This window comes from Microcaecilia unicolor, chromosome 4, assembly GCF_901765095.1.
Source record: "Microcaecilia unicolor chromosome 4, aMicUni1.1, whole genome shotgun sequence".
NCBI classification, from domain to species: Eukaryota; Metazoa; Chordata; class Amphibia; order Gymnophiona; family Siphonopidae; genus Microcaecilia; species Microcaecilia unicolor.
The window spans coordinates 113,501,975-113,523,331 of record NC_044034.1 but is presented as its reverse complement, the minus strand read 5'-3'; the positions used below and the strand labels follow the sequence as shown (position 1 = coordinate 113,523,331).

At 40.6% G+C, this 21,357-nt stretch overlaps 1 pseudogene; it reads left to right on the top strand.

The window, feature by feature from the left end:
* The first annotated feature begins 10,473 nt into the window (after positions 1–10,473).
* On the top strand, positions 10,474–20,248 carry LOC115467921 (annotated as a pseudogene).
* Positions 20,249–21,357: the final 1,109 nt, after the last annotated feature.

The following is a 21,357-nucleotide window of genomic DNA, read 5'->3' as shown; positions in this document are numbered from 1 at the left end:
GCCATGTTTTGAACTAAGTGCCTGATTAAATAAAAAGGAAGTACAGTATAGGCAATATTACAGTAGTTTGAGCTGGGAAGTTATGAGTGTACAGAGCACTTTTTTGAGAGGTCTCACCCAAATAGAGCAGGATGAAACAATATTACAATATTGTCTTAATGCCCTGAAACATGATAGAGTATGATCAATAAATATGCCTAGATATTTGAAAATGAGTAACAAAGGTGATACATTGTCCAGTAGCAAGGCTATCAAAGGAAAAATGGGTCTATCTAATAGCCAGGTGGCCACTGTTTAGAATGAGTTCAGGATCAGATCGTAATGACACAATCATTTAGAGATGGTGTTCAAACATGAATGAATCTTACTTAAATTAACGTTTGAGGGATCAGCATAATCAATCAAAAGGATGTCATCAGCTTAGTAAAATGCTTTGACATCATAGTTTTGAACAAGCATAGTAAGGAGGCTCAAGAAGTTGTTTAATAAGGGAGCAAACACTGAGCCTTGTAGAACACCATGTGAAAGAGGATACTGAGCACATATTGAGGATAAACAGAAAACTAAAAAAAAAAAACTTGTCTCACAAAAAAGAAGCGAATCAACTGTATACCGTTCCAGAGATACCTATAGATCTCAATGTAGACAGCAGTATAGAATGATCTACCAGGTTGAATACTGCTGATAAATCAAGGTAAATGGCCTGTGCTACATTACCACAATTTAATGCAGTATGGATCTCAGTAATGCAGTAAAAATGGTCTCAGTACTAAGCTGAGAGTAGAAACCTGACTGATGAGGATGTAGCACATTAAGGGGATCAATTTCAAAAGAAAAGAACATGCAAAAAGTGCACAAGCGACAGATAGATGTGTTTCTAACAAGAAAATGTTTAAACCATATAATCAAACAGACAAAAAATTAAGTTCCATATTTGTTGAAAGGAAAACATTTTTCGATTGGGCATTTCAGGGGTGTGCTGCGAGTGTTGTTACGTGAGGTATATATTTTTTTCCATAATAGATAGCAAAACGATTTACTTGTGCCTGAAGAAAATAAATGTCATGAATTAGACCTGCTCTAAAAGTGACTGCTCAAGACCAAACTTGTCTTTGGACCCATTTGTGATTTTGCTGAGTTGAATAGTGGAGAGTTGCTGAGTGGTCTGTAACCTTTGTTTCTTTGCCCCTGTATGAACCTTTGGGCCCTCACATTTCTGGCCTTGCCTCCTCTGTGTCTCACCTCAGGTCCTTACCTACATTTGCCAGCCCCCCCAGCCATACCCATCCCTTGTTCTGTATTTCACCCCTTTCCCCACCAAACCCTCACTGTCTACAAACCCCGACACAACCCAAACCCCCTACCTGCTTGTATTCTGTATCTCATTATTCCTCCGTTTTTTCCACTCTCTATTTGTCACTGTGCAGCTGTTTGTGTGAGGACTACGTGCTGGTGCTGGGAGAGATTGTGTGTTGTGAGTTGATGCCATTTGTGTGAGGATGTTTGCAGGTGCTGGAAGAGTAAGTACTGGGTTCTGGTGCTGGGTCTCATTGGGTGCAGTAGGTGGAAGAGTGCACAGTGGTGTTACTGGGCTTAGTGGATTGTACCTGTGGTGGTGGGACACTTGTACATCAATCATGGATGCACTAAATGCTATTGCAGCAGATGCTTTGCTGGATACAAAGCTCAGCATACACAGTGGCTTCCCCCCATATCCATCTCAATAACAGACTACGGACTTTTCCTCCAGGAACTTGTTCAAACCTTTTTTTAAACCTTGGAATACTAACCACTGTTACCACATCCTCTGGCAGTGAGTTCCAGAGCTTAACTATTCTTTGAATGAAAAAGTATTTCCTCCTATTTGTTGTAAATTTATTTCCATGTAATTTCATTCAGTGTCCCACCCGCCCACCCCATATCCCTCGCATGTCGCTCACTGCCTTTTCTCCGGCCGCAACGGAAATTCTTGTCCTCCCTGCCGGCGCTGCCTTGGTCCCTGCATGCTACCCAGCACCTTCGGTCCCTGCATTCTTTTCTTCGATTGTCGCCGGCAGCGCTGCCATTCACACAGGCAGCTCCGCTCCCCTCTGCCGCGTCCATCCGGCCCTCTCTGATGCACTTCCTGTTTACGTAGGGCCAGATGGACGCGGCAGAGGGGAGCGGAGCTGCCTGTGTGTATGGCAGCGCTGCCGGTGACGATCGAAGAAAAGAATGCAGGGACCGAAGGTACTGGGTAGCATGTAGGGACCGAGGCAGTGCCGGCGCTGAGGACAAGAATTTCCGTTGCAGCTGCGGTGGGACGCAGGGGTGGAGAGAGAGGCAGGGAAGGGCATGAAAGCTTGCAGCGATTCCTCAAGGCTGCCACAGTACAATGTCCTTGCCCTGGGCCTGCCCTGTGAGAGGGGGTGGGGTGGAGAGAAAGAGTGAGTGAGTGAGTGAGAGCGACGGGTAATGCTAGGTGGGGTGAAGAAATAATTGTTTGACATGGGGGAGGGAGAGATGCAGGAGGAAAAGAGAGAGAGAATTGTTTGATATGGGTGTGGTGGGGAGAAGAAGGGAAAGGCTGCACAGGAGTGGCAAAGGCGATAGAGGAAAAAAGTGTTGGACATGACAGTGAAGGAAGGGAGTGAGAGATGAGAGGGGGAAATAATGAACATGGCTGGAGGGGAGAGAAAAAGATGTTAGATCAGGGGCTCAAGGCAGGGAGAGAGAGAGAGAGAGAGAGAGAGAGAGAAAGAGTGGACAATATGGGAGAGATGTTGGACATAGAGGTGGAGCAAAGGGAAGGAGAGATGCTGCACAAGAGAGGGGGAAGATATTGGATCCAGGGGCAAAAGGGAGATATGCTGGACAATGGGTAAGAGAGAGAGAGAAATGTAGGATAATGGAGGGAGGGAACAGGCATATGCTGGTGGGGGGAGGGGGTAAAAGGGAGATGTCAGGCTATGAGAGTGAAGAGAGGATAAAGAGAGAGGGGAAATGGTAATGAAATGAATGAGAGGATAGTGATTACAGGTGGTAGAAATATGGTAATGGTGCATAGATTGAAGATAGAAGGGAAAGGATGGTTGGGAAGGAGTGAGTTTGGATATGGGTGAGCTAGTGGGTGAAAGGAGATGGAAATTTGATAGATATCTGAAAAGTAAAAAGGAGGAAAAAGTTTAGAAAGAGGGTTAAATTTGAGTGGACAGAGGCAGAAAAGAACAAAAAACAGAAAGGAAAGAGCTAAAATGGAAAGATCATTATTTCAGCAGCAGTTGTAATGAGGAAATAGAACGAGAGGAAAGAAAAGACAAATGGACAACAGTTGCTTGAAGAATTAGCAGAAGACGACGGGAAAGTGGGAAGGAGAAACTGAAACCAACATGATAGAAAAATAAAATGTCCAGACAACAAACGGTAGAAAAATAATTTTATTTTGAACGTTTTAAATGGAATATGTTAGCTTTGGGAAATGGTCATAGCGGATGTCTTTTTATTGTGTTCCGTAGAAAAGGAAATGCATTTTTGTTTTTATTTCTCCAGTGTTGCAGTAAATGTTGAGGTTCTCAGTTCAATTTTTGTCTACATATTTTTATTTCTACTTTGTAATCCCTTGTTCTGTATTTGGTGATGGTCTGTTAGTGTGAGACTGTAATGACAGATGGGGAGATTAAAGAGGAGAGGGCTTCTTTATTTTTTGCCCTGGGCCCCAGCATGGCTAACAGCAGCCCTGACCCTTGCTGTAGCTGGTGGGGATCCCCAAGCCCTGCTAGCTGAGGACCTCCACTGAAGGTGGCCAGAACTCCCTTCTGCTGAGCTTGGCAGATGGGGGCAGCATCCTTGAGCCACTGACAACTAAGCATGCATGGGGTGCCGCTATCAGTGGCTCAAGGAGTTGCTGCTTCCAACCAAGCTTGGTAAAAGTGAATTCTGGCCATATTTGGTGAAAGTTTTCAGGTGACAGAGCTTGGGGATCTTCATCAGCTAAAGTATTTATCTTTTGAGTTGGGCAATGCTGGGGGAGGGGGTTAGAGAGAAAATTTTGTGCCCACCTACTTTGGGTCCAGGCCCACCCAAAATTGGCTGTCTGGCTACGCCACTGCTTTTACCCGTTCTACACCACTCAGGCTTCTATAGACCTCAATCATATCCCTCCTCAGCCATCTCTTTTCCAAGCTGGGATAACTTCCCTATGAGGAAAGGCTAAAGCAACTAGGGCACTTCAGCTTGAAGAAAAGACAGCTGAAGGGAGATATGGTAGAGGTCTATAAAATAATGAGTGCAGTGGAATGGGTAGACGTGAATTGCTTGTTTACTCTTTCCAAAAATACTAGAACTAGAGGGCACGAAAAGAAAATACTAAGTAGTAAATTTAAAACAAATCAGCGAAAATATTTCTTCACTCAATGTGTAATTAAACTCTGGAATTCGTTGCCAGAGAATATAGTAAAAGCAGTTAGCATAGTGGGGTTTAAGAAAGGTTTGGATAGTTTCCTAAAAAAGAAGTACATAAGCCATTATTACGATGGACTTGGGGAATATCCACTGCTTATTTCTAGGATTAGCAGCATAAAATGTATTATACTGTTTTGGGAGCTTGCCAGGTACTTGTGACCTGGATTGGCCACTGTTGGAAACAGGATGCTGGACTTGATGGACCTTCAGTCTCTCCCAGTATGGCAACACTTATATACTTATGAACTTATGTCCTAATCTCTTTAGCCTTTCCTTATATGGGAGGAGTTCCATCCCCTTTATCATTTTAATTGCTCTTCTTTGAACCTTTGGGAAGAATGATGTCTAAAATAAGTGATTTAGATGCCATTTTTGACCGCCAACATTGCCTTAATGTTGCTAAGGGGGGGGGGGGGCTTATCATCAGCTAGGAATCCAAAACATCTGGGAAACTGACTCTTAAGCTCTCCATTCTGCTCCCACAGCATCAGGCAACTGAACCCTGAGAGCCACGAGCCAGCTAGAGTCCCAATTTTCCACTGTCTCCAGATAAGCAGAGACCTCAGAACCTACCCTTCCCCTTCTGCTAGGAAGATGACCTGAGATCTGGTCTGCCCCATGTTTCTGCTAACCAAGGACTCCTTCCGTTTTACAGGAACTGACTGCTGGACAAGATACAACACTGGTCAGCAGCAACACAAGAGACAGCAGTGGACTTTGCAACACACAGTTTTATCCTATTTATGTCTTTATTGTTTTAATGTTGAAACAAAGTAACTGGGGAGTTATGTGCAGATTGTACCCCAGTGGAACACCCCTCATGAGAAGCTGGGTGGGGGTTGGAGTCCCTGGGAATGGGTCTGTGCACCATGTGTTCCTAAGGGTGAGATTTGCCTCTTGTTTTTCTGCCCAGTCCTCAAGATCTCCATTTCTGTAATACTCCACTAAGCTTGGCCCAGTGTTGAGGTTTACAATGCCCAGTATCATGTGCCTGTATCCTTATGCTGGGCCTTATGTTCAGTAGACCCTGAGATCAGGGCTGCTATCCTAGCTGTAGGATTCCCTGAAGCTGAGGTCACACAAGACCTGCTTGGTTGCCACCTTTCATCTATGGTGGCTGTTGACTCTGGGGGCCTCACTGGAGGCATTGAATGATTAGTGGAAGGGTCCCCATAATTACTTGTCATTGGATATTCTGAACATTGTTATTTTATCAATGTTTATTATTCTTTCTTATGCCTTTTTAAACAGGTTAGCTTTTAGTGTTTTCTGGAAGTTTAGGTGGTCGTTCGTAGTTTTCAAGGCTTTCGGTAATGCATTCCACAGTTGTGTGCTTATGTAGGAAAAACTGGATGCGTAAGTTGATTTGTATTTGAGTCCTTTGCAGCTTGGGTAGTGCAGATGTATGTATCATGCTTGTACATGAGTGGTGCTGTGATCTTGGGGGGGGGGGGGGGGGGGTACTGCTTCACACTTTTCTTTCCAGGCTGCCTCTAATTGATCTCCATGCCTTTATGAAGGTGTTGTGGGAAGGCAGGTGGTGATGGTGCTTTAAAATTACTCTCTTGTGCCTGAGGCATAGGCGGACCAGGAGCTTTGTCTCTGGCACACTGAAACTAGATTCCCTCTGAAGAGACATGACTGTCCACACTAAGGAACTATTCCTCCATGTGCAGGATGTATATATGCACATTTTGCAAATGGAGAGAATGTGTGTTCATTCCCGTGGACGTTTTCTCTATGCAGGGACTAGTACAGCTGTTGCACATTTTGCCAAGTATATTTCCAATTGGTGGAGATGTTTATCTCAGAAAGTCTATGATGTTTGCAGTGCATCATCTTTCTAAACTTTTTTTTGAATATTTTAAAACATCAGAACACGTTTAATTATTTCTTCCATTATGGACTTGCATTTTAAAACATTTATTACATCATTTGAACTTCATATAAAAAATTCCTCTCTCTGTGAGCTTGGATAAATAACAGAGATTAGAAATAAGACAGTAGTGGGAAGCTATGGAAAGATCTACATTATTTGTCTTCAGGACAGGCCTAACAAGTGTGTGTTTAACCTATAGTTAAGCTGTTACGGGTAAGTGTCAGGGGGCAGAGGAATCAAACCATGTTTAGTGATTTTAAACCAAGACGACGGAATTGTGTCAATGGTTATGAAGAGGTACAAGTAGTGGCATTTAATTCTGTTAAAGAAGTAGAGGTTCCTAAGTTAAATGAAGACCAGATGTGTATCAGAGAATTACTGGTATGTGAAACTTCTGGATGGTCAGTAATATCCATAACAGTCATACCTAACAAAACAATTAATATAGCTCACTATTTATTGTAAAGCAACTTAAAACTGCAATATGTAAGAGGTCAATTTTAAAAAGCCATTTAAGAAGAAAGTTACTAAGCTGTATAAAAGGTGGAATATTACTGCAGCTTAGTTTAGTGACAGAGACACTAACCTATGGTAACTCAATTCCGCAGGTTAGTGACTTCTGCTGTAAATTAATAAAACAGCTTGCAATCAACCCTGCAAGCTGTGTCATTCTGCTCTCTGGAGCATCAGATGAAAATCCTATGGTTGGCTCTTTCCCTGACTCCAACAGCCCAATACAGCATATTTAATCTCTCTAACAGGAGCAGAATCTAAGTTATTCCTAGAAAAATGTGATTTTTTCAGGCTAGCACCTCTTCGCTGAGGCTTGGTGAAAATGACTCTTTTAACATAGATGCTACAACTGTATTCAAGATGTGTTGTTTAATATTTAAGACAAATTGACAGGATGGCTCTTCTTTTTCCCCCCCTGTTTATTAAGATGCCATGCAGCAATGTTGACACAGCCCATTCTAAGTAAATGGGTTGTATCGGCATTAGCACATGGCTGCTGCTAGCACGACTTAGTAAACAGGGGGGTATATGAATGATTTGCTTCATATCGCAGATCAAATGTTAAAACAGTCTTCTAGAAATCAACTAAGGCTGATCTTTCCAAGTCCTAAGGGTACAAAATTTGAAAAAAAAATCTTTGTTTCTTCCTTTTCATATTTGACAGCAGAGACATGGAATTCATTACCTTCAAAAATAACTGCTGAATCAAATTATCTTTTTTGCAGGAAGGCATTAAAAATAGTCTTATTCCTGAATTCCTGTCTAAGAAATTATAGTATTTTAGGGCCCTGTTTACTAAGCTGTGCTATATGTGTGCTAACATTTTTAGTGTGTGCTAAACATTAGTGTGCTAACCCTAGAGACACCCATAGGAATATATGGGTGTCTCTAGCGTTTAGCGTGCACTAATTTTAGTGCATGCTAAAAACACTAGTGTACCTTAGTAAACAGGACCCACAGTTTGTTGACTTGATAAACCTGTAATAGATCATTTTTGTTGTAACTCCAAGTTAACTGACCATCAGGCTCATTTTCAAAAGAGAAGGACACCCATCTTTCGACATAAATTGGAAGATGGACGTCGATCACCCAGAGACGTCCAAATTGGTATAATTGAAACCCGATTTTGGACGACTCCAACTGCAGTCCTTTGCAAAGATGTCCAAATTTCAAGGGGCGTGTCGGAGGCGTAGCGAAGTCCAGACTTGGGCATGTCTAACACTTGGACGTCTTTGACCCATAATCGAAAAAAGCAAGGACGTCCAAGACAAACACTTGGACGTTTTCACCCGGCCCTGTTTTTTTTAACGAATAAGGCACAAAAAGGTGCCCGAAATGACCAGATGAAAACTGGAGGGAATCGGGGATGACCTCCTGTTACTCCCCCAGTGGTCACCAACCCCCTCCCACCCTCAAAAAACATCTTAAAAATATTTGTGCCAGCCTCTATGCCAGCCTCAGATGTCATACTCTGGTCCATGACAGCGCATGAAGGTCCCAGGAACAGTTTTAGTGGGTACTACAGTGCACTTCAAGCAGGCGGACCCAGGCCTATACCCTCCCTACCTGTTACATTTGTGGAGGAAACGGCAAACTCTCAAAACCTACCACAAACCCACTGTACCCACACATATAGGTGCCCCCCTTCATCTGTAAGGGCTATGGTAGTGGTGTAGAGTTGTGGGTAGTGGGTTTTGGGGGGCTGAGCACACAAGGTAAGGGAGCTATGTTCCTGGGAGCATTTTATGAAGTCCACTGCAGTGCCCCCTAGGGTGCCTGGTTGGTGTCCTGGCATGTCAGGGGGACCAGTACACTAGAAATGTTGGCTCCTCCCATGTCCAAACGCATACCATTTGGACATTTTTCACTGGGACGTCTTTGGTTTCGAAAATTGCCAAAAGTCAAAGACATCCAAATCCAAGGACGTTCAAATCTAGGGTTGTCCAAATTTAAGGCCGTCCTTGGATTTGGACGTTTCTGACTTTTGGCGATTTTCCAAACCAAAATGAAAGATGGACGTCCATCTTGTTTCGAAAATACGGTTTTCCCCGCCCCCGGATTTTTACAAAGACATCCAAATCACAACTTGGACGTTTCTTTCTAAAATGCCCCTCCATATCTCTGATTGCAATCTGCATTAAATTCAGTGTGGCTATGCGTAGAATACAAGAGATGTTTTATTATTATTATTATTATTATTATATGTACAAGAAATGAGTAAGCACACACGTCTTTTATTGAGCATTAGGCCCTATGGACCTCAGGGAAAGCAGCCAAATGTAGAACTATGTGTAAAAGTATATGCCTGTCCTATAAGCAAGATATAGAAAACTTACCTTGTATGCATTATTGTTACACTAGTTTTCATTTGTTTTAGTCTGATGTCTGGAAAAGAATATCAGCATTTTTAAACTAGAGATCAATCTCTCCTTGAAACTGATAATTTAGAAATCACTAACAATAGAAAACATCTATCCTCATCGGACTCCTATTTGTCTAAACTGTTATTATCTAAGGCATTAAAATGATACTTAATAATTGGAAAGATAATTTAATCTTAAAATGTGAATGCTTGGTGGAACTGGGTATATTTACTTATAAAATATGAGAACATTATTGTAGGCAAATATAACATTTGAGATGAGTGTTTACATTTTTTCGTATATTGATTTGGCACAATAAATTTTTCTGAATGCAGCTTGAATTGCACTGGATATATAAATATTTATTGAGAAGTTTGGACTGATGATAACACTTAAAATGAAGCAGAAGATGCTGTGCATAAGCCTCTAAGCCTCTTGTTTACTAAGTCGCGCAAGTGGCTGCCGCGCGCTAATGCCAACACAGCCCATTCACTTTGAGTGGGCAGTGTCAGCATTGCCGAGCAGCAGCAGCTGCTAGCACGGCTTAGTTAACGGGGGGGAAGGGTAAGTTTTAAATTATGCAGATATTATTCTTGGGGTGTACTTTTTATTTCTGCTAATACCTTTTATAATATAGACATAAAATAAGTGCCTAGTTCCTTTGACATAGGCAGTCTCTCAGCCAATTGTTTCCCAAACAATTAGGTGTCTTTTTACTAAGGAGTGCCAAAAAGTGGCCTGTGCTGGTATGGACACGTATATTGGATGCATGCAGGTCCATTTTTCAGTGCACCTGCAAAAAAGGCCGTTTTTTTTGGCTGAAAATGGACATGAGGCAAAATGAAAATTGGCATGCGCCCATTTTGGGTATGAAACCTTACTGCCACCCATTCACTTAGCGGTAAGGTCTCACGCATTATCCGGGCAGTAATTGTCAGCGTGCGTACAATGCTGATTACCGCCCGGTTAGCGTTGTGCACCGAAAAATAAAATATATTTTCCGACGCGCGTAAAAAATGAAATTACCGGAAATTACCGCCCGGGCCACATGGTAGCTGGGTGGTAGTTCTGAATTGATGCACTTTGGGCATGCATAGACACCTAAAAGGGCCCCTTGGTAACTCTAGGCAATAAAAGAGGGTCAGTGAAAAAAATTATTTTCTTTTACTCCAATGAAATCCAGTAGTCTGAGTAACAATCAAGCAGAGCGGCCTGAGCTTCAAATATTTTCATGTTCTTCACAACTTGCCTTGACAAAAAAACTGAAAGCAGAGAAGTGATGGTGTGATGTATTTTCAGCCAAGTTTTAGCCTTAATACTTTAAAACAATATGTAGGAGCATTTTCTACTTACATAAGCTGTGCCAGTAAAAATAGTTAAGCTAACTGAAATCTTAAGACATTCTTGACCTCAGTTGAATACACTTACCTTTGGCTCAGTTTTTTCTAATAGAAGCCAAGGAAAATGTCAGAGATAGCGCTTGCTTCCAAAGGGTCTATCAGATATGTAATTAAAGAATAACCTCCACATAACTTTTAATGTCTCTATGGAGGAGATTACACAAGCTGCAAAGTTTCTCTGAGTTTCTTCTTGTAGAAGCACACAGTTCTATCTTAACCCCCCCCCATCCTCTGCCTTTTGGGTTTTGCAAGGTGATAAACCTTAAGATTTTTTCAACTTTTAAATAAAACAATACATGGATTTGGAAAACAACACCACTGAAAACTAATTCCACATGCTTTTTTTTGTCCTTCAGAGCTCTTCTAATTAGTTATTGACTTTGAATCTTTCTTTTTTTTAATCTTATAATTTGCCTCTATAAATGTGCAGCTTATTGTGGCAAATAAAATCCCTTTGCATTTCAATGGTTGATTAAAAAAAATTGAGCTAAGTAAAACAATCTCCGAAAAAAAGTAAACTGTTGCTTAGTATTAATAAAAAAGATCTAAAGAATTTGCAAAAAGCTGTATAACTGTTCAACAGAGGATGCGTCCAATACAAGTTGATGCTTTTAAGTACCTCAGTTCTAATGGAACCTTGACCTTTGAGTTTAAAGGTCATAAAGACAACTCCTCTGCTAAAAGAAAAGGCTAAACGAGGAACATTTACCAAATTAAATGGATCGACAATTAATTCATAGGTCGCAACTTGAAACCATAATTCCTTGGCCTAGAAACTGATAGAGTAATAGTAATAGTCAGCTGGTATGGTGAGTGTTTTTATTAAATGCTGGTTGAACCATTTAAAAACAAAACAAAAATAAACATGTATATTCAGTGTCGTTTTTCAGTTGGTCAACAGATTGCTGACTACTACTGGCTCTACAGATAGTGGTGATATTCAGTCACTATTTATATAACTTAGCAGTTTAAGAGGTTCTTTTACTAAGCTGCATTAGGCATTAATGTGAGCCTAATATAGCAAAAATGACCTAACATGGAATACACTAAAATATTCTGCTTTAATTTCATGTATCTGTGCACACTAAGCATGAAGAATTATTTGTTGAATGTTTCTTGGAGGGGGCATGTCAGGAACAGAGAATGGGCATGGTTGCACTAATTAGCTAGCACGTTGATGTCACCTCTGCATTACCTGGTTAGCATGTCCATAAAGGGCCCGATTCTATATATGGCGCCTGAAATTAATGCGCATTATACAATTATGCCTAAGCATATTCTAAATACCACGTGTAAATCTACACACGGTATTTAGAATACACTTAGGTGTAGTTCATGCAACTAAATACGTCCATTTATGCCAATGAAAAGCTGGTATAAATCCTTATGTGTAGATTTAGATGCACTAGCCCATATTTTATAACAACGCACATAGATTTTGGAACGCCCACAAAATGCCCATTTCCACATTCCTAACCATGCTCGTTTTTGTGTCTGTGCACATTAGAATTTAGGTGCAGTACATTACAGAATACACTTAGCAATGTATGCTGGTAAAATCTAATTTTTCCAATTAGTGATTGTTATTGCATGTTATGAGCTGTTAACAATGAACAGCTTGTTAAAACAACCTGAGTAGTTATAGAATATGCCTAGATTTACACATGGAACAGTGCGAAAGTCTAGACGCGCTATATAGAACTCGGGGGAAAGCAGGAGCCCTTATCACCTCTTAAAAAGGAGGCAGTGAGTGCTCTTGTGGTAATTTTTTTCAATGACCATGTACTAATGATAACATTAGCATCCAGCCACAGATAAAACAAATAGAAAAAAGCCCTTTCTGATGGCCACACTAGAAGTTTATTTATTTATAACACGATACACCGCAACTGATCCCTGAAGTGACTATGCAGTTTTCAATTTCTATTACAGGTACTTTGTACTGTACTTAATTGACTCACAATCTAAGCTATATATTGAACCTGGGGCAATGAAGGGCTGACTTGCCCAGGGTCACATGGAGCTGCAGAGGGAATTGAACTTGGTCCCCCAGGATCTCAGCCCACTGCTGACTGTCAGGCAGCAGCAGCAGGGATTGAACCCAGTTCTCCAGGTCTACACTAAACATTAACCCACTCCTCCACTTAATGTGTGGCAAAGCTGTATGTAAATTCTATAAAGGGTGCCTTAAAAATTGGTGCAGAAAAAACACATGGATAGTGTGATTTTATAACCACACCCATGTGCCATTTATGCGATTACAATTTAGGCACCAAAGTTAGGTGTGAATCGCGTGCATTCCATAATAGTGTACATAGTGTTTTGAAACACCCACAACCTGCCCATTCCACACCCCCTTTTCGACTGTGTACATTAGAATTTACGTGTACCACGTTGTAGAATATGCCTAGAAAGTTGTACGTATAAATTCTAATTGAAGCCAATTAGTGCTGCTAATTGGTGTTAAGTACCACTTATCGGCACTGATTGGCTTGTTAATTAAGTTATGCACACAATTTGGCCATGCAGCCAAATTAGCGTGCACAAGTTAAGGCGCATATGTAGAATTTGAAGGTAAGCCCATTTCTTACCACAGCTTAGTAAAAAGGCACCTCAGTTACATGGAATGCTATGTTTTACCCTTGTTCTAACCCAGCACTATTTGAATAGTTTTAAGGCATTCTGTGAGACTTTTCAGTGGCTCTAGCCACATACCTCTTCATTTAATAACATGATGTCTAAATTTATATGCTGATTACATGTGTAAATTTATAGAATACGAATGCTTACATGGAAGAGTGTACACGTGAATGCTAGCTAAGAGCTCATGGGCAGATGATCAAAAGCCCCGCACTGTTCTAAACAGCGCTCTAAAAATAGTGCTGGAACAGCGCAAGGCTTTACTACACCTATGATCAGAAATAATTGCATGCAAATTTAAGCACAAAATTCTCTCTGGTCAGGGGGTAGAAGTGTAGAAGGATTGTTCTTCTCGCACTACCTGTGACTAAATTTAGCAGTGTGGACAGACGCTTGGCATGTTCTATAAACCACACAGAAATTTAGGCTTATTCTATAAAGTAGAATACGCCTAAGTGTATTTTTTTTCCATGTGGATTTTTCAGGTGGATTTTCCAGGTGGATTTTTCATATCTGTATAAAAGTATACGTTTACCCTGTTTAAGTACTCACATTTTATACATTTATATGTGGAACCAGCATTTAAATTTAGGCTTCATGTTATAAAATGAGGGACTATGTGGACAGAGCCACTGAAAATTCTTACAGAATTCCCTAGAATTATTCAAATAGTGCTGGGTGAGAACATGAGCATTTCATCTAACTGTGGGGACCTTTTACTAAGATTAGGGTGCAACATCAGTTATGGAATTGCCCCCATAGCGCCACTAAAAGTTCATGGATAGGGGAGTTAGCCCTATAGTGGTAGCTGTCATATAGATGTTCTTTTGAATATTCAGTTTTAAGTATGAAATACACTTTTCATCAGTGTTACTCTTGAAAACAAACTGTGAATTGATTTTTCACTGCTGCTCACTAGAAAACTGGTTAACTCAATACTACTACTACTAATACTTGACATTTCTAGAGTGCTACTAGGGTTATGCAGTGCTGTACAGTTTAACAAAGAAGGACAGTCCCTGCTCAAAGGAGCTTACAATCTAAAGGACGAAATGTCAGGTTTGGGCAGTCTAGAATTCCTGAATAGAGGTATGGTGGTGCCGAAGGCGACATTGAAGAGGTGGGCTTTGAGCAAGGATTTGAAGATGGGCAGGGAGGGGGCCTGGTGAATGGGTTCAGGGAGTTCATTACAAGCATGGGGTGAGGTGAGGCAGAAAGGGCGGAGCCTGGAGTTGGCGGTGGTGGAGAAGGGTACTGAAAGGAGGGGTTTGTCTTGAGAGAGGAGGTTACGGGTAGGAACGTAGGGGGAGATGAGGATAGAGAGGTAGGGAGGGGCTGCAGAACGAGTGCATTTGTAGGTCAGTAGGAGAAGCTTGAACTGTATGCGGTACCTAATCGGAAGCCAGTGAAGTGACTTGAGGAGAGGGGTGATATGAGTATATCGGTCCAGGTGGAAGATAAAATGTGCAGCAGAGTTCTGAACGGACTGAAGGGGAGATAGATGGCTAAGTGGGAGGCCAGTGAGGAGCAGGTTGCCGTAGTCAAGGCGAGAGATAATGAGAGAGTGGATGAGGGTTCGGGTGGTGTGCTCAGAGAGGAAGGGGCGAATTTTGCTAATGTTAAAGAGGAAGAAGCGACAGGTCTTGGCTATCTGCTGGATATGCGCAGAGAAGGAGAGGGAGGAGTCGAAGATGACTCCGAGGTTGCAGGCAGATGAGACGGGGAGGATGAGGGTGTTATCAACTGAGATAGAGAGTGGAGGGAGAGGAGAAGTGGGTTTGGGTGGGAAGACAATAAGCTCGGTCTTGGCCATGTTCAGTTTCAGGTGGCGGTTGGACATCCAGGCAGCAATGTCGGGTAAGCAGGCCGATACCTTGGCCTGGGTTTCCGCAGTGATGTTTGTTGTGGAGAGATAAAGCTGGGTGTTGTCGGCATAAAGATGATATTGGAAACCATCAGGGAGCTCAGGGAGGAGGTGTAGATTGAAAAAAGGAGGGGTCCAAGGACGGATCCCTGAAGAACTCCAACAGAGAGTGGGATGGGGGTGGAGGAAGAACCATGAGAATGTACTCTGAAGGTACGGTGGGAGAGATAAGAGGAGAACCAGGAGAGGACAGAGCCCTGGAACCCAAATGAGGACAGTGTGACAAAAAGTAAATTGTGATTGACAGTATCAAAAGCGGCAGATAGGTCGAGGAGGATGAGGATGGAGTAGTGGCCTTTGGATTTGGCAAGGAACAGGTCATTGCAGACTTTAGATAGTATCAAAAAGCAAGACAATTTCCCTCTATTCTCTTACTACAAAGGAAAAGGCTTCAGACGCTCAGTGAGCCGATCTTTTAAATTTATGGGCTCACTGACTCGCTTGGCGGCTTCGATTTCTCTGCAAAACTTAGCCTACCACGAGCATCCTCATTAGCCAAAAAACCTCTGCACAATTTTTTAACTTTTTAATCCTTAGTAGTGTCACTTTATTTCATTTAACTTAAAAGGTACACTTATCTTCTGCTGCTTTCTCATACAGGACTCCCGGCACGCCCTAAAGCGAGCTCCCGTTTCGCCAACAGCTTCTTAAGGAGCGACGCTGCATCTTTTCAGTACAGGAAGATCTCAAAGATAAATGGTACTGCTCCTTAAGAAGCTGTTGGCAAAACGGGAGCTCGCTGTAGGGCGTGCCGGGAGTCCTGTATGAGAAAGCAGCAGAAGATAAGTGTACCTTTTAAGTTAAATGAAATAAAGTGACACTACTAAGGATTAAAAAGTTAAAAAGTTAAAAAATTGTGCAGAGGTTTTTTGGCTAATGAGGATGCTCGTGGTAGGCTAAGTTTTGCAGAGAAATCGAAGCCGCCAAACGAGTCAGTGAGCCCATAAATTTAAAAGATCGGCTCACTGAGTGTCTGAAGCCTTTTCCTCTGTAGTAGGAGAATAGAGGGAAATTGTCTTGCTTTTTGATGATATTTTGGTGAAAAGTGTGAGCAAGCTCCATATTGAGTATTAATCAAGACTTTAGATAGTGCCATTTCTGTCGAGTGTAGGGGGCGAAAGCCGGATTGAAGCGGATCGAGGATGGCATGAGAGGAGAGAAAATCAAGGCGACGGCTATGAACGGCGCGTTCAAGTATCTTGGAGAGGAAGGGTAGGAGGGAAATTGGGTGGTAGTTGGAGGGACAGGTAGGGTCAAGTGATGGTTTTTTGAGGAGTGGTGTGACTACAGCAAGCTTGAAGGTGTCAGGGACAGTTGCAGTGGAGAGAGAGAGGTTGAGGATATGACAGATGGGGGGGTGACAGTAGGAGAGATGGTGTTGAGTAAGTTGGTGGGGATGGGGTCAGAGGAACAGGTGGTGCATTTCGAGAAGGAAATGTGGTAAGAAATGTGAAAATGAACCTCTTTTTTTTTTTTTTTTTTTACTTTAAGAAGGTACTGCTGTCTTGGCTACCGGTAGTACTTTTTAACAACATACTTGCTAATGACTGCTTCCATATGCCAAAATTTGCTTTTTATTGTTCATGTTTGAGCTTGTGCATTCTATAGCCAGAAAACATTGGTGGTTTACATGAAACCCAAGACATTTCTATTATTCTACAATATATAGATACTGTTGGGTATGTCCATAAATTCCATACTTCTTCCAGGTCAAAAGGAAATGGCAGAAAGAGCTGCTGGTACAGATAATGAAATGCATATGAGATTATTGTATGACTATAAGAAATCATTATTAGTGGCAAATAGAGGTATTTTGTCAAGAAGACTGAAGCTTCTGTTAGTTGCCATGGAGAGATTTTTGGCATTGTACAATCTCTGTTAAATGCATTGCAATCAAGCCAATTCAACACGTTCATTATTCCACAATGTTTTTGTTTTGTTTTCCCAGAGAAGCTATCATCAAATAAGTTCCCTGGGCTTGGTCTCCCAAAGAGATGATAGTATCAGTTCAATTCCCCAGGACAAAATATGGGAATATTTTTGGAGGTAAATAAACAAGATATAATAAAAATGACCCAGTCTATGAACACTACAACCAGACCAATCTATAAATAGATAGATAGATAGATAGATAGATAGATAGATAGATAGATAGTATTAGGTCTTCTCTGATTAGATATGAGAACCTATCATCCTATTTCCAGTCTGCCTTTTTTGGGGAAGTTGAAGAGGTGGTTAGGTTACAGCTATGCTTTTTATAAATCATTCTGTAGTTTTCTTATTGGGAACAGATGATGTGTATAATTTATAAACAAATAAATAGATAAACCAGCAGACTGACCAGGATTTCTTAGAGGCACAAAGCATCCTATATCCCAACCAACATGGTCTTGGGCATAATCCAGAGACTCATCAAGTTTTTGTCATTGCCCCCATATGGCCAAATGTATATTTTTTATTTCACATGCTTGATATACCACATGGGGCCTAACAAAAGCTTCAATGTGGTTTACAAAAACCAATTAAAAAAAACTAATTAAAAAATAAATGAAAGAGAAAGAAGAAGAGATAAGGGAAAGAGTGCACACCACAGAGTGAGGAGGGGGAAAGAGAGAAGACAGAGAACAGAAAGGTAGAAAGTCCCAATAACAGGGCAGATGGGAAAAGTTATGATGAAAGAGCAAAAGCAATTCTGAAAAAGTGAGTTTTTAATTCTAGTTTGAAATGCAATATGGGTTGATCTCAAACCTGATGCGGGAGCTCATTTCAGAGTTTAGGGTCTAAATAACTAAAGGTAGAATCTCAAGTGCTAGTGAGATGGTTAAGAGAAGGTAGTGGTAAGGAGAGAAGATTATTATTATTATTATTATTTTATTCTGTTCATAGGTTTTCATAGCTTCTCTAACTTGGCTATTCCAACAATTATGGAACTAAGTAAATCTAGATGCTTTTATACTGATGTTCATAAGACCCCAGGTATCTCATTGATGTAAGATATATATATATCAAGATCAATGAAGAGTCAACTCAGAAGTATATTTTTAAAGACAGTAGAGATGGCCATAATAAAATTATTTATTATGACATTTATACCCCACGTTTTCCTGCACAATTTCAATGTGGCTAACAAGCTACAAGGAGACATTACAAAATATGAAATATTAAAGGGAAAGGGAAATGGGACTTGATATACCGCCTTTCTGAGGTTTTTGCAACTACATTCAAAGCAGTTTACATATATTCAGGTACTTATTTTGTACCAGGGGCAATGGAGGGTTAAGTGACTTGCCTAGAGTCACAAGGAGCTGCAGTGGGAATTGAACTCAGTTCCCTAGGATAAAAGTCCACTGCACTAACCACTAGGCTACTCCTTCATAATATTAAAGAAATCCATAATCCCATACATATCAATGCAAGAAAGAATCATAACTACAGATATAAAGGAAGGGGGAGGGTGAGAAACTAGGCACCACCATCAAATAACAGAACATTTTTAAAAAGGAATGATTTAAAAAACTTGTGAAAAGCTAAAGGGCCCTTTTACAAAGGCGCATAAAGGACTACGTGGGTCTAGTGTGCACCAAATCGGCATTGCCACCTAGCTACTGCATGCCCCAGGCAGTAATTCTGAATTCAGCATGTGCCAAAAACACGCAGTAGACAATATTTTCTATTTTCTACCACATGGCGCGTACCTGGTGGTAAATGGCAGTCTGCGCACGTTGCATGCCTACTGTCCAGATACCATGTGAGACCTTACCACTAAGTCAATTGGTGGTGGTAAGGTCTCAGGCCAAAAATGGACGTGAACAGGTTTTTATTTTGCCACACCTTAAAAAAGGTCCTTTTCCAGGAGGTGGCAAAAAATGGGCTAGCATATGCCCAAAAGATGCACTCGCACTGCTGCAGGCCACTTTTTGCTACGGTTTAGTAAAAGGGCCCCTAAATAATCATGCTGGTATCTGATGTATTTCAGCAAGGAATTTCACCGCTTAGTACCTTGGTAAGGAAAAGTAGAGGAATAAATTGATTTATAGACTACTTTCTTACAGGTAGAAAAAAGAAGACACAGATAATCTCTACAACCAGAGGCTGCATTGAGAGAAGGCAAAGTAAAAAGGGGCAAGATAATATAATCAGGGGCAGTGCCAAATAAAATCTGAAATATGAGAGCACAGTAGTTAAAAACAACCCTGGCCTTAATAGGAAGCCAATGCAATTGAATCAGCAGTGCAGTAGCCCTTCCAAAGCGTGGCAGATGCAGGACAAACCTGGCCGCTATATTCTAAGCAGTTTCAAGCTTCCTTAAAACACATTCTTTGCAAACAGCGTACCTAGAATAACAATAATCAAATTGGGTCAAAACTAGAGACTGGATAAGTAACCTGAAAAGGGCCTAATTAGTTTCATCTTTCTAAGTACCTTAAAAGTGCACATATTAGAAATGTATTTCATTATAAAAATAAAATACCTGTAGAGAAAAAAATAAAGAAAACCTATCAAAAGAGGTCTCATCAGGACCTAAACCAGTTACATTGATATTCAAAGAATCTAGTTAATCCTATTGCTTTAAACAATTCTGCTCTGGCTTTTATATATCTGAAGAAAAAATGCTTGGATTTAACATTGTTTTTGATTGTTACATCCCAGGAGATCTCATGTATCTGGAGGTTCCAAAGAAAAGTGAGATCATAATAAAGAAGCCAATTGAGAGGAACCTTACTGTGCCTGGATTATCTCTGGATTATTCTAGTTGGTAATCATGTGTGAAAGAAAAGCTGTTATTAAGAATGCTGAAATGTCAGAAGAAATGCAGCAGGATTCTGTGGAATACGCAACTTAAGCTCTGGAGAAATTCAGCACTGAAAAGGATATTGCAGCATACATAAAAAAGGAATTTGACAAGAAGTACAATGCTACTTGGCACTGCATTTTCAGAAGGAATTTTGGCAGTTATGTGATACATGAGGCTAAACACTTTATCTACCTCTATTTAGGTCAGGTGGCTATTCTTTTCAAGTCTGGTTAGTACTGCAATTGCAAAGGTAAGGACTATGCATACTGAATCTGACTGCAAGACTGAACTAATGGACCTTGTCAATGACACTTCTTCAATATCTCAAACCCTCTGCTACATTTCTTCCATTTCTACCACTATATTTTGTCTGTAAGGTCTGTAGTTTCATTTTGCATGATGATTATTTAATCACTCACCATTCAACATGCAAAGTAAGGACATCAGTGAACTGGGCACCAGTGCTCTGATCACACTTTGGCAGGAGTAGAAGTCCTATGTTGCCAGCTCATTGTCAACAAGGTGGCAATGCTTAGCCAGATGGTAAACTCAAAGTGTTATTTTATATTGCCAGTACTATAAGAGAACCTTTAATATCTTTGTTTGAAAAATAGTATAATCCCCATCAATAACATTGGAATTATTCTGTCTTAACCACATTTCTATCACAAAATACCTTTGGAGAATCAACTGATAAGGCATTTCCAACTTCATGTCAAATATACAATGATAATTTGTCATTCTTTTCATTTGCTTATTAGGATTTATTAATCACTTTTATGAAGTCGCCCATGGTGGTGTATAGAAGGTATAACTTTTCATAAAAAAACATATTGTTGACTTATTTTTAATATGACAATTGTGAAATGATCAAGTGACTTATTTTTAGCATAACACTAGTTAAATGATCAAATACAAGCATAAATACACTCAATGAAGTAAACTTGAAGAAGCTAAATTGAATCTTAGAAATAGTAGTAACATGAAATGCAAATCACAGACAGCAAATTGGCACATTGACTTTCAGCTCATATCTCAAGTTTATCTGTTACTTGCATATACAATTGTAAACTGCTTTTGTTGTATCACAGAAAAGCAGTATATCAAATTTATGACCTTTAACCCTTATCCTTTAATAAGTTATACTATTCTAGCAAAAATGCAAAACGCCACATTCTATAAATGGTGCCAAAAAAAGGGCTAAACAGTATTCTTTAAATGGCATTCAAGGTTAGGCGCAGTTTATAGAATAGCATTTAGTGCCATTTATAGAATAGTGTTTAGTGCCGGGATCCATGACTAACTTTAGCCATGATGATTTACACCAAATAAACCCTGGTGTAAATCATCATTCCTAAATTAGGCAAGGATCCCTCTTATTCCATAACAGCATGCTCTGCCTA